We start from the raw sequence: 13,987 nt of genomic DNA, 5'->3' as shown, positions 1-13,987 counted from the left end.
AGCAATGACAGCCTCAAAGATAAGAGTTATGTTTGGAGATTTTTGATCCTCCAACCCCGAGCACTTAAAATCATGTTAACAAGATGCTCAATCAATCTGCCAGTGATGATAATTCAGGTGTCATTGCTAAACCAGGATCCCCATGACTTTGATTCTCTTATCTTACAGATATGTTTTTTATAGGTTAAAAAAAAAAACCCACAGAGATTAATACAGATCAAAATTGACTATTGTGATTGGGCTCTTCTTAACTGTTGACCCCTCTCCCTTCCAGGGAAGATGGCCTAAAGGATAGCATAATCAATATATAATGATCAATAGAATCATACCCCTGCCAACAATCACATCTAGGCACTGGCTGATTCTTTACTTGTATGGTGCTTCTGGTTTCTGGAGTAAGACTCTGGGTTTCTGGGGTGCCTAATATTGATACAGAGACCTGGATACAAACACCTGTGAAGTTTTCTGCCACTTCTGAAGTCAGTGAACAAGCTCACTGAAGAGTTATTTCTCCTTCTATGTGACCCATACACCAGGAAAACAAATATGTGCCCTGACAAATCACAGCTTTTCAGAGGATGTGGTTGCAAATGGCAAGACAGACAATCACGTTATCAATTACACCCAATAGGATTTAAAATCCAAAATTACTTTGGTTTGTGCTGCCACGATCACTGGTGATATCCAGGCATATTTAATAAACAACTAACTATATTTTATTGTGGCACACAATTAACTCAAAAACAGCCGAACAATTTAACACAGAGCATGTGACCATCATCCAGAGATGGTCAGAGAGTCTTTGTGATCAGTTGGAAAACTGTGGCCATCTAGTTGTAGTATTGCTAAAACTCATATTTGAATGGAATGTGAGGAATATCTAGAAATCAAAGTGACAATTGTACTTTCCCTAATTTTCAAAATGAACAGGCTGGGGTACAGTACCCTGGGAGTGTGGTTTGACTTGGTTCTTCTTGGGGCAAACCTTCAAGAGGTGTTTGCCTGAACAAGGTGGCAAGGCATGCAGGTTGGAAGGGGCAGGCTCCTGGCAGAGATTCCCTGTTGGAAAGCCAGTATCAGTTTATAGGTTTGGGGGAAGCATTGAACATGGAAATGTGCAAACAATAAGCAACCTGGAGGATCTCAGGGGACAAAAGACTCCATGAGGAAGAAATTCATTAAACTGATTCAAAAACACCAGCAACAGTATTTTATGTGGTCCTTCCAGTGACTAGGATGGGCACAGCCCATTTGAATCCTGGTACACGCAGGGAACTGGAGCTAATACAAGACATAAAGAGACCCCATAGAAAGATGGGGCTCTTCTGGGAGGTGCCTTTGTTTGGTGAGAGGGAAGGTTACTACATACAAGTTCTTAAAGTAGCATGTAGGAACGCATTGCTTTAAGCTAAATAACAAAATCTATGTTGCAAAAAAAAAAAAACCTGTTATTTGCTTTATTTAATCTACAGAGATATTTTACACTTGAGAAATGATTGTTTATCAGTGTGCTGGTGTGTTTTGACAAAAAGGCAAAAGTCCTAACATTTCATAATATGAAGGCATCCCCCAAAATCTGAACATTAGCTGCATATTTACTCTGTAGTGTTTTCTTTTCTTGTGTTTTTCATTTTAGCCATTTGTGAGGTGATACCTCATTGTGGTTTTGATTTGCATTTCCCTGATGATGAGTGATGTTGAGCATCTTTTCATGTGTCTGTTGGCTGTCTGTATGTCTTCTTTAGAGAAATGTCTGTTCATGTCTTCTGCCCATTTTTAATTGGTTTGTTTTTTGGTGTTGAGTTGTGTAAGTTCTTTATATATTTTGGATACTACTCCTTTATCAAATATGTCCTTTGCAAATATCTTCTCCCATTGAGTAGGTTCTTTTAGTTTTGTCAATTGTTTTCTTCATTGTGTAGCAGCTTTTTATTTTCAGATTGTCCCAATAGTTTATTTTTGCTTTTGTTTCCCTTGCTTTAGGTGACATATCTAGAAAAATGTTGCTACAGCTCATGTCAGAGAAATTACTGCCTATGTTCCCTTCTAGGATTTTTATGTTTCTTGTCTCACATTTGGGTCTTTAATCTATCTTGAGTTCTACAGCATTTGCTAACAGAGATATACTAAAAGTAGCCTGAAGAGTTAAAAAAAAAAGTTTCAATAAATTTGATAGCCTACATACTTACAATGGAATATTACGTGTTCGGAAAAAGATGTCATAAAAAGTTATGAAATCATATGAAAATTTGTTTTCAGTATAATTTACAATAGCAAGTTTAGAAGATATGTTGTATAAATCAAATTTATAAATAAATGCATTCATAGAAAAGGCCAGAAAAGTGCATGCAAATACTAAGTGATTAATCAGAAGATTATTTTAGTTTTCTTCAGCAGATTATTTTAATTTTCTTCCTAATGCAAAGAACCATAAAAATATAAACTTAAAAAAAAATAAGTGAAGCAACATTTTCAAGCTGTTAAATGTCTTTTTCATTGTGGATGCTATTAATGACAAATAAATCAGATGTGGAAATTTAGTGCAGTCCACACATTCTCAGTGGGGCTGATAATGAGAATAGGGAAAAAAGATAGAGAACCACCGGCCTTGTATGGCCTAACATTTTTAGGAATATTGTCGGTAATTTGAAATATAGCTATGTTTCCCTACCACACTTAAATAGACCAAAGTCATTAAAAGACCAAGTAATTTTTTTTTTTTTTTTTAATAAAAAGCTCCCTTGGGCCAAGTGTCCCAGTCTGAGCAAATGGTAGTATGTCAACCTCTGGTGCCCTGCAGGGTCTCCAAGGACCTGTTCGGGACAGCAAGGTGGGGCCCATCTGTGGTCTGCCCCTGACATCTCATCAACCCTCCCAGGACACGAAGAAGTGTATTAAGAAGAATGTTCCATGCCCTGTTGGAAGCATCAAGTTGAAGACTCTCCCAGATAGGTATCTCCGAGCAGAATGCTGTCCTGGGGCCATGCCAGTGGCGCCTGACTGTCTCATTTCCAAGGCGGCAATTGAGTGATAATTGCAGGATCCTATTTGGAACAACACTGCAGCAGGGCCTGATAAACTTTGTAACTGGTAAGATAGAAATCTGAGAACTCTAAACAATTTATTTACAAAGAAGGACACAGATAGGCTTTAACTGCCTCATAAATCGGCTCTCCTTGACCGCAAAGACAGCAGATACGAGCTTCTTGGGGGAATCAATTAGCCCTGGACAGGGATTATTCTGTTGGATGAGTCTTCTTTAGTGGAACGGCTCTTGTAATTAACAGACTGGGCCAAGCAGTTACCAGCACTAAACTGAACAAGGAAAAGCCCTGGGGCTTCACTTTGAGGTTGGGGGTAGGAGTTCCCCGGGAATGCTCATAACGAACCAGTGAAACATGCTGCCTAGACACACTGTAAAAACAGGACCAGCATGGAATCTTTAGACCCAGAATTCTCAATCGTGGCACTCTTGACCTTTGGGGCTGGATCTTCATTGTCGTGGGGACAGTCTTGCACACTGTGGGATGGTCGGCAACATCTCTGGTACCCTTTAACCCACTGGACAGCAGCAGCACCCCTCCTGCTCCCTGCTATGACAACCCAAAGTGTCTCCGTTGTCAAATGTTCCTTGGGATGGAGTCAAAACCAACCCCTCCTTTGAGAATCTTAGAGCCATTCCCTGGCTTTTTCAATGTCATTTTTCAGGGGTTAATTTTTTTTTTCCCTTAAGTGCAGATTGATATTTGGATATCATTGCCTTCTCTCCTCTCCGGCCTTTCTGAGTGCCCCACTATACGATTACATGTTGGCTGATTCTTCCATCTTTAACCTGAAGCTTTGAAAGGAAACAGCTTTTATCTTCTCTGTTACATGGAGGGGGTGGCGTGGGTTGGAATATCTATTGCTTTGCATGCAAATTTCCATCCTTTGATCACCTTCCCACAGCTTTCGGGGAGATGCTGAGAATCCACCAGCCCTTCCAGTCTTGACCTTAGGTCTGTAAACAGACTGGAGGAAGCCTGGAAAGGTCATTTCCTTCTCCCATGGCCAGAAGATCCAGGTTTTCATGCAAGATAATTTCAGGGTTTTCTTAGTCTTTTAGTTCAGAGGAAGTAAGAGAATGCTCCCTAATATGCTTCTGTCCAGCCTGCCCAGGGCCATAATGCAGAAATCCACGTTCTTTTTCACTCATTAACTATTTGCATATTGTTCTTCCTGCTCAAATTTCTTCTTTGTCCTTAAAAAAAAAAATGTAGGAAGACTTAGTTTGAGCCAATTTTTCTTATTTTTTAGCCAGAGTAAAATAAAAAAGCTCAGGATTTTGGCAAATTCTACAACAGAATAAAGCGAAAGTGTTCTTTCATTTTGCACAGCAGTCATTAAAGAGAACTCAGACATTTGTTTTTCCTCCAAGAGCTCTTAATTGTCTAATGACAAAGGAGAATGTGTCTCCATCTCTGTGCTGTTATGTCTATGCTTTGTGCAAGGTCCGTCTCCAAAGCAACTTCTTATCGGACAGAGAGATGGCTTTGCGTGTTGACTCCACTCACTGTTAACACAAAGCCATAAATTACATGGCTCCGTTTTTTTTCTCGTAGTCTAATCATTTCTCTGGGAAAAACAGTGTCCTGCTTGGTCTTGCCTTTCATAGAATTGTACAAACTGGTGCCAGACTCCAGCATGTGGGGAGGACATCCGGCTTGTTTACTCACCCCAGACCAAGCGTCCTGCATCATATAATGTTGTTTTCCAGTGTCTGAGTTCTAGCGAAAATATTTCCCTACCTGTTGGAAAGTAAATTTGTAGTTGGCATGTCGAAGCTGTCGGATGAAGCTGCAATCCTGGAAAATAAAACCCTGCCGAGGGAAAAATGACAATGACAGCATTCCTCCACCTTTAGAATTATAGGGTGTAAGAGCTGGCCAGGACCTGAAAGAATCACTTATCCACCCCCATGGTTCTTCAGATTAAGAAACTGATACTGAAAGACGAGAAGGGAATTGTTCCACTTGAAGCATCTGGTTAATGGCAGGGTTGGGACAAGAACTCACCATGATGCTGACTCTTAAGCTCTTTCCATTGCAATTTACTACCTGTCCCCAGCACCGGCAAGAAGATGGCCAGAGATGGGATGCTTCTGCCTCAGGGCCTTTGCACTGCTGCTCTCTGGCTTTAAGGATCTTCCCCCAGATATTGCCCTCTCTCTTTCATCCACTTTATTTAGATTTCTGCTCAGATGTTGTCTCTCCAGAGACCATCTTTTCTACCATAGTGATCCTTGCCTGTCCTCTTTCTTTCTGCTTATCTTGCTTTTCATCATAGCCTTTACTGCTACCTGGCATTATATTTATTTGTCCAATGGGACACCAAAAGCATCTGCCACAATTAGATCATATATATGTGGGTCAGAAAAGAAAGGTCCTGCCACAACCCTGCAAATCTGGAGCTCTAAAGAACTTAGAAATGGTTAATAATTATGAAAAAACAGGAATTTTACAAGTAATCAAATAAACCCAAATAAAACGATAATATACCATGTTTTTTTATATCATGACTTAGATCAGAATTGCCAATAAGCTACCTTGCCAAGTTAAATTTTTGTTGCTTCCAACCTTTCTCTTCTTTGTTCCTGGGACAACCCATACAACTGATGTCTTGGAGAAAAAAGAACAATAAAACATCTATCTATCTATCTGTCTATCTATCCATCCATCTACAGATTAGGGGTGAGGAGAGAGGGAGGAGAGAGAGGAATGAGAAGAGTTACTTTAAGGAATTGGCTCATGGAATTATGGAAGGGGCTAGTACAGAATCTGTAAGGTGGCCTGACGGGCTGGATGGAGAGCTAGAGAAGAGCCAAAGCTGCAGTTCGAGTCCACAAAGATCCTGTACTGCAGAATTCCTTCTTGGTGGGTGGAAGTCAGTCTTGTTTTGGCTCAGGGCTTTACCTAATGAGGACCACCCGCATTATAGAGAACAGTTTGCTTCACTCAGAGTCTGTCAATTTCAACATTAATCCTATCCAAAACCACTCTCAAAGAAACATCTAGAATAATATTTGACCAATATCTGGATACTGTAGCCCAATCAGCTGACACAACATTAAGCAACACACCTGATTTTCTTCCTGTCACACCAAATGATCTGTCTCAGTCGTCGTCGTCTTCTTCTTCTTCTTCTTTTTAAGATTTTTAAAAAAAATTTATTTGAGAGAGAGACAGTGAGAGAGAGCATGAGAGAGAGGGCAGAAGTTCAGAGGGATAAGCGACTCTCCTTGAGATGGAAGCCTGATGCGGGACTCGATCCCAGGACTCTGGGATCATGACCTGAGTGGAAGGCAGTTGCTTGAACAACTGAGCCCACCAACGTGCCCTGTCTCAGTCTTCTTAACGGAATCTTCCTCCACCAAAATTATTGAAATGTCTCATGTTGGGGACTCGGATACAGCAAGTAAAAATACAGGACACCCAGTTAAATTTTGATTTCAGATAAACAATGAAGATGTTAAGCATAAGTATGCCCCAAATACTGCATGGGAAATACTTCTACTAAGCAAACATTCATTGTTGATTTTTATTTCAAATATGGTGGATTTTCTTACCACCTTAATTGCCCTTTATTAATTTCTGAGCCATGTGGTAACCCCCAACAGAGCTTCATGTCTCCATTCCTGCCCCTCATGGTCTGTTTACTCCTTAACCAGTAGAGTTGTTTTTGTAAATATAATCTCCCTTAGTCTATACCAGACGCCAGAAAAAAAAAAATGCATGAAAATCCACTAGACCATGCTTACCGTGCTTAACAAAATTCTTTAAAAGTGGCTAATCATAACTAACATTAACTCTCCACAAGTCTCTGCAACTCTGCCTCTGCCCTTGGGTCTCATGGGCACACTTTATTTCAAGCTTTCCGTTTCTCAATTTCGCAACTTGTGCTGGCTTCAGGGTGGGTGGTGCACCATCTTTCTTCTGCCTAAGAAGCTCTTCCTTTGGATAAGACTGTTCCTTCTGCCAGCTTCAGCTCAGGTTCTGCTATTCCAATGAGAACAGCCTTGTAGCTTCAGGACTTACACTTTTAATTTCTTCTTCTCCAAGGCACCTGTAGCACCAAGATTCTCCCACTGGAGTGTAAGATTCTTGAGGGCATACACTCCACCGAATTTACTCTTTTGCTTATTCCATACCTTTGTCTCCTTATATATTTTTTAAAGATTTTATTTATTTATTTTCTTGAGAGAGAGAGCTAGCATGCAGGGGAGTGGGGGGAGGAGCAAAGGGAGAGGGACAAGCAGACTCTGAGCTGAGTTCAGAGCCCCATGTGAGTCTCAATCCTATGACCCTGAGATGCTGACATGAGCTGAATTCAAGAGTCAGATGCTCAACAACTGAGCCAGCCAGACTCCCCTTGTCTCTTTAAATGTTTTGGTTGGCTCTTGCTTTTCAGCTCTATATTATTAGAAAAAACAACAACAACAGCAATATTATGAGGATTTAAGTGCAATAAGTACCCTGAAAAAACTGTTGGTAAGCCCTTTAATTGCAAATAACTTCTCAAAAGTGGTTTGCCAATATATTTTAAGAATCTTAAAATGTTCATTTCTTTGTCTCACTGATTAGAAATTTGAAATATGAAAAAAAATTAGAAATCTGCTCTTGGGACATAGTCTATAATGTAGCCAAGGATTTATTCATAAGGATGTCCTTTGTAGAGAAAATATATGAAGAAACCAAAAGTCTAGCAATAGGGAAATGGATAAATATCACAGGGTACGTCTATATGATGGAACATCCAGCCTTCACAAATGACATTTTCAATCTAGGACTGATAGCAGTTCCCTATAAATCTTTCTCCAGGCACATTCAAATATTTATTAACACATGAAAAGAAACATAAAAAAAGATTTCAACAAGGCTTGGAACCAGGACACATTGTAAGGGTGAGAGCCTCTTCCACTGTCATGGTCGACAGCTCCCTCATGGTCTCAGAACCTTCATGAGTCAGAAACAGAGAAGCCAGCTCGTCCTAATCAAGAGCTGCTTTTGGAGATATCCTGGGAATGTATACCCCTTACAGAGATGCACTCTTCCCATCATCTCTCAATTTTAAACGTTCTGAGACTACAGTTCCTGGTAACATAACCAGGCTTGGAGCAGGTGTGGAAAGTGGTATGTGTGTGGCACCTGATGTGATTAGCAACAGACAGGGAATGGGACAAATACCATTTCAGAAACTGCCTTTTGGAACAGAAGTTCCAAAGTTATGGTTTTTGTGTCTGGTGTTTTCAGAAAGAGAATAACAGCAAATTGAACCAAAATATTCAGGAATATCAGCATTTCAGATATGTCCCTGAGTAGGTAAAGAACACTCTCAATAAATTATAGTCAGAAGAGACAAAGGGACTGCTGGACTCAAGTCTGTGGGGTAAGACAAGGACATCAACTCATACTTTGTGTATAGGTCCTAGAAGAGGGGCAGGATTCAGGGTTGAGATGCCAGCAGACCTGAAAGAAAATGAATAAGATTTGCAAGAAATCTGAAAAAAGGCAAAAGGTCAATTAAAACCCATGTTATAGATAGTAAACTATGGAATCAACACTATACAAACCTGAATTGATAATATAAAATTCCAGGCACATCTTATAGACTACTGGACAAATGTAAAGAGAAGAAATAATGAATAGATCTAGATGAATGGATACATAGATACAGAAGATAGATTTGTAGATATTAGAGAGACAGATATCAATGGAAGAGGATGGGACATAGAAAGATCCATTGACTGGAAGACAGATAGGGAAGTTGGACATGAGTAGATATAGGAGACAGAATATATAGTGTGAACATAAAAGAGAGATGAATAGTGATAGCAAAGAGGAAAGAGAGGGAAGCAAATGTGGAAGGGAGGAGATGGATAGATATTGAGAATAAAAATTTTCTATATTCCAAATTCCAAAGAGGAGAGGATTGGCAATTCTTTGATTGCAGGATGGTGCAGTCAGCAGAATCAGTTTCAAGCCACTGATGACACTGTATGAGCTCACCTTCTGAAGGTGGCAGTTCTATGCTTCCAAATTCAATCAGCAACAGCCACAGTTTGCCAGCACGGCTTCTGTGGCTAATGGTCAATTGACTTTCCAAATTTTGGTTTCTGAACTTCTGACAATTCCTGAACTCTGTATTTCTCTCAAACTTTTATAAAACCATTTCAAAAATGGTCTAAGGAAATGGACATGACTATCTGACCAACAGATGGGAAAAGACTTTTGTAAGCATAAACTAATTTTTTAAATTCCCCCAAAATAGACAGATAACAATAAAAAAATCAAAGATATTTGGGTGTCACAAATACCACAAATAATATTGTTAGGCAGACAAGCTATGAAGAGTATATGCATCAAATGTAGTAGACAAATCAACTTGTGGTTAATAATCAACCTGTTTAAGAAACTTATACCACTCAGTAAGAAAGACATGAAAACCCTGATGGCCAGAGAGGCAAAAGATATGAAGACAATTCACAGAAGAAATACAAATAAAAAGTGAAAATAAAGTGTTTCACAGGCACTTGTAAGTCAAAATCGAGGAAGTAAAATCAAAGAAAAACAAATGAAAACCATGGAATTTCACACATCATGTTAGCAAAGATCAAGCATGGTTAAGCTAGTTTTAGCCAGGAGTGTGATAATGTGGATGCACTCAGCCATTGGCAGGGAGTTGTAAGTAGAAGGATCTTCCTGAAACTTCCATTGTGTTCATAGCAAGAGCCTTCAAACAAAACTCACACCCTTTCCTCAGAACTCCCCAGGAGCTTTTTCTTTGTTGGAAGTAAAGAGAAGCTCAAAGCAAGCTTTCAGCACAGATATTCGTTACTGAGATATTTATAATTGTGCAATATTTGGAAAGCCACCCAACAACCATGAGCATAATGACGTAAATTCTGGTACAAACACATGATGGAATAATTTGTTGTCATGATAATGGAGTTTGCAAGAAATTTTTAATCACACATGGAAATGCTTGTTATATAGTGAAATAAAAAGCAGGATATATATTTGTATAAGCTTTGTATACTAAAATGTGTGTTTATGATTCAAATTTTATGAAAATTATAGAAAAATACAATGAAAAATGCATCCATTTTTCCCAGTAGTTATTTTTAAATAATTTGATTATAATCAATCATTTGATAATGATTTCCCAAATTCTGAGCATTCTTTCCCACTCGCTGGTTATAAAGTCTCTATTCAAGGACACTAACTCCTATCAAATCGTGTTCTTTACTTTCTTTCTTTCTTTCTTTTTTCTTAAACAAAACTACACCTTCCAATAAATGGGTCAAAGAACTGTGTCTGTGGTGGGTACAGTAGGAACACTACATTTCAGCAACTTCCAGGCACTCAAGCTTCCTGGCCGGCTGCACGGTTCTTTCAAAATTACCCTTCATCTTGTAGCAGTGGCTCAGTGAGTCCTGAATCCAGATTCACATACCACCCCAAGCACAGACAGGAAAGAGATTCAGATCCTGGGCTTCTTCTAGTTGCCCTTTATGCAACCCTTAAGACCCTTGCTGTATGGCTTCATTTAGAAAGGTCTGATCATTGTTCCCTTCCCGTCGTCCATGGGCTGGTTTGGGTATTATAAGTGTTCCTTTTCCTCTCATAAACAAGAAGGAATTAATTGGCCAGATTCAAGGCAGTGTGTATTATTTTTATAATCACATGTACACACAGACCACAAATGTTACAAATTTTAAAAAACCAGCGATGGGAAAAAAATTGTCATAATAATATGCAAAAAAATTAACATGAAAGTGATAGAAATAATATGAGCCTAAATGTAAAAAAAAAAAAACAAAAAAACAAAAAACAAAAGTTAAAAAAGGCCTGAAAGAAGATTTTACTGGTGTTTCCTTTGGATTACAGGAAGGTAGATTTTGTTTTCTTCTTTATACGTTTCCTGTATGCTCAAGTTTCTATCACGAGGCAGAACAAGGAAGCTATTATTTGCAGAAGGTGGTTGGGGGGCGGGTAGGGATAACAACAGCAAAGAGAATTATAAAGTTGGTCTTGGGGAAAAAAAAAACCTCCTCTAAATGAAGATTGGCTTATACATAACATCCTCGGGAGGCCAAGCCCACCCACCTCAGTGGGCAGCAGCTGTGCCCCCAAAGCAGACTTTATCACCCCATTTTGCACATGTGAAAAGCAAGACTTAGGTCGATGCTACAGGGTTCCTGTAGCCACACATCTGGTACACGACCCAGCAGAGACATTGTTCTTCTCTCACATCCTGGGGGAGGGGAACAGACCAAACCTAGGGACCAGCATTTCTCTTACCCTGCAAAATGAATGGAGCCTACCATGCACATCAAAACATTCTCAAGGGGTTCAATTTTGTTTTTGCCATGTATGATCATAAAATCAGTTGGGGTTTTCACCCCAACTGATTCCTTCTCACAGTCCTGATTGTCAGACACCATCGATCCTACCTCCCCACTCCCCCACCAACCGACTCTTCTGCTTTCCAGTTGCTGGGATGCAGAGAGAGGGACAGAATAGTCTGAGAGGGAGGAGGTCACATGGTCTGGTTGATATTTACAGCATTACGACATCATTCCCTAAAGCTGTGTTTCCTGGAAGGATGCGGAATTCGCCTGGCAGCCCCATTATGGGCAGCGTCCCAGTGCCCCTTGGGCAGGACCGCTGGACGCCACATTCTGCACACCCTACTAGCGTCCTTTGTTTTGGAGAATGTAGCTCGTTTGGTATTTAAAAGAATATTATAGGAAATCTTGTGTCATGGAGAGTTTAGGAATGCTGCTCCATTTGACTTTTGAGTTCAGTGTTGGGTTGAAAAGGAAATACTTCTTTGGGGTTATGCTTTTTTGCCTCTTTTGCATTTCCAGCTTTACTCAGATGCCATAGGATGCCACAAGCCGCTGTACACAGGCAGGGTGAAGCAAGAGTTATGCTTGATGTGATTCATGCTAAAGTGTACCTTCTGCCTGGAATTATCAGATAACTGGGAGCAGAGGTATTTTGAGGTTTCCATTCTGTTTGTGCTTGAATTATCTAAGAAATCGTTCATTTCCTAAGTTTGCATATGCAAAGTGTCTCAGATGAATCCCACAACTTGATGCTGGCAAGAAAGTGCAAGTATCTATTTTTTTTTTTTAAAGATTTTATTTATTTGACAGACAGAGATCACAAGTAGGCAGAGAGAGAAAGAGAGGAGGAAACAGGCTCCCCGCCTAGCAGAGACCCTGATGAAGGACTCGATTCCAAGACCCTGAGATCATGACCTGAGCTGAAGGCAGAGGCTTAACCCACTGAGCCACCCAGGTGCCCCAGAAAGTGCAAGTATCTTAATTATCAATAGAGCTAAGTCGACTGCTTTGTCCAAAACATGGAAAAGCCTGAGCGAGGCCAGTTCAAGGACAAATTCTGTCAATGTTAGCAGGCATCTGGAAGTCTGTGAGTGGCCACTGTCAGGTAACAGAGCTTGTCAAGAAAGGGTATACCCCTCTTCTCAAGTACATGACATTTGTCCGTTCTTGCTCTGACATGCAGGGGAGGGTTTGGGTAACTGTTTTGAAACAAGCCACCTGAGTCAGTGTCCTTCCAGGGGGCCAGACGTGGGGCTTTCTTATGGGTCAACTTGTTAATTCTCACATCAACACTACGCACGGGAGGCATCATTCCCCAGTCTGCGGACGAGCAAGTTGACGTGCCCTCACACTGACCACACTTGCCGACGTGTCACAGCGTCAAGGCGGCAGACCTGGCTTTGAACTCAGGAATGGTGAAGTCCGAAAATCACGATCTTTTGAAGTTGTTACACTGCCTTTTGAGTCCCATCACTGAGATAAAACATCTTTGGGTTCAGTATCTGGTGAAATAGTACTTCGGGCTCAAGTTTTTCCAGTTCTTTACTTCGCTCAGAAGCGAGAGGGTAGATGGGGACCTTCATGCAGCCAGCTGTGGCAGAAGCAAACTCCCCTTGCCTGCCCCCGCGCTGCTCCTCTGGGAGGTCTGCACCACATCTTCACAGACCGTAGCACGGGACTGATACGTGTGGATGTTAGGAGAGCACTTTTTTTTTTTTAAAGATTTTATTTATTTATTTGATAGAGATTGCAACTAGTCAGAGAGGCAGGCAGGGAGAGAGAGGAGGAAGCAGGCTCCCTGCTGAGCAGAGAGCCCGATGTGGGGCTTGATCCCAGGACCCTGGGATCATGACCTGAGCTGAAGACAGAGGCTTTAACCCACCGAGCCACCCAGGCGCCCCTCGGAGAACTTTTTGATTTTGAGAAAATAGGCGCATTTTTGCACATCTGTGCACACACAAACACACGCACACACACATATCACAGGCCACTCCCTCCTCCTTTAGGTCTTGGCCAGGACCTCTCGAACTGACCTTAGAAGGGAGGAAGTGACTTAGTCGCCGATGATTTCTGAAATAATGGCGTGAAGAGGAAGTTGCGTATGATGCAGGTACAGGGGGGAAAAGGGGAACATTGCATCTGTGACAATGATTTCTTTTTTGTAGCAACTGAGAGAGGAATCACCCACTTTATCCTCCCTGTATCTAAGTAAGAGCACTCTCAAAATAGCTGTTTTGATTTCCATTTTTGTACAGGGTCCTCCCCACAACCCCATGCCTCGATCCCAACTTCAGAAGCCCGGAGACTTGTGTTGGAAGGCTGGGCTCCTGAGTCTCGGGAGTCTTTCTGGGAAGGCCTTTAATAGTCAGAGAGGCGTGCCATGGAGGAGGCTGGCTTCAAACCTTCTCTGGAAGCCCAGGCTGGGTGGTAGAGCAGCGTCTGCTTGAACACCCTTTGGAACGAGCCCTCACTGCCTCCTGAGCACGAGTCCCATCTCTAACAGCTGACTCTTTCAGAAACGTTTTCCTTAGATTGCCTTGAAATCTGTCTCCTGCTTAACTTGTAAAATGAGTCAACTGGCCTCGGGACTGACCCACC

The sequence above is a fragment of the Meles meles genome, chromosome 4 (assembly GCF_922984935.1).
Source record: "Meles meles chromosome 4, mMelMel3.1 paternal haplotype, whole genome shotgun sequence".
Taxonomy (NCBI): domain Eukaryota; kingdom Metazoa; phylum Chordata; class Mammalia; order Carnivora; family Mustelidae; genus Meles; species Meles meles.
Note: the sequence above shows the minus strand (reverse complement) of the source record.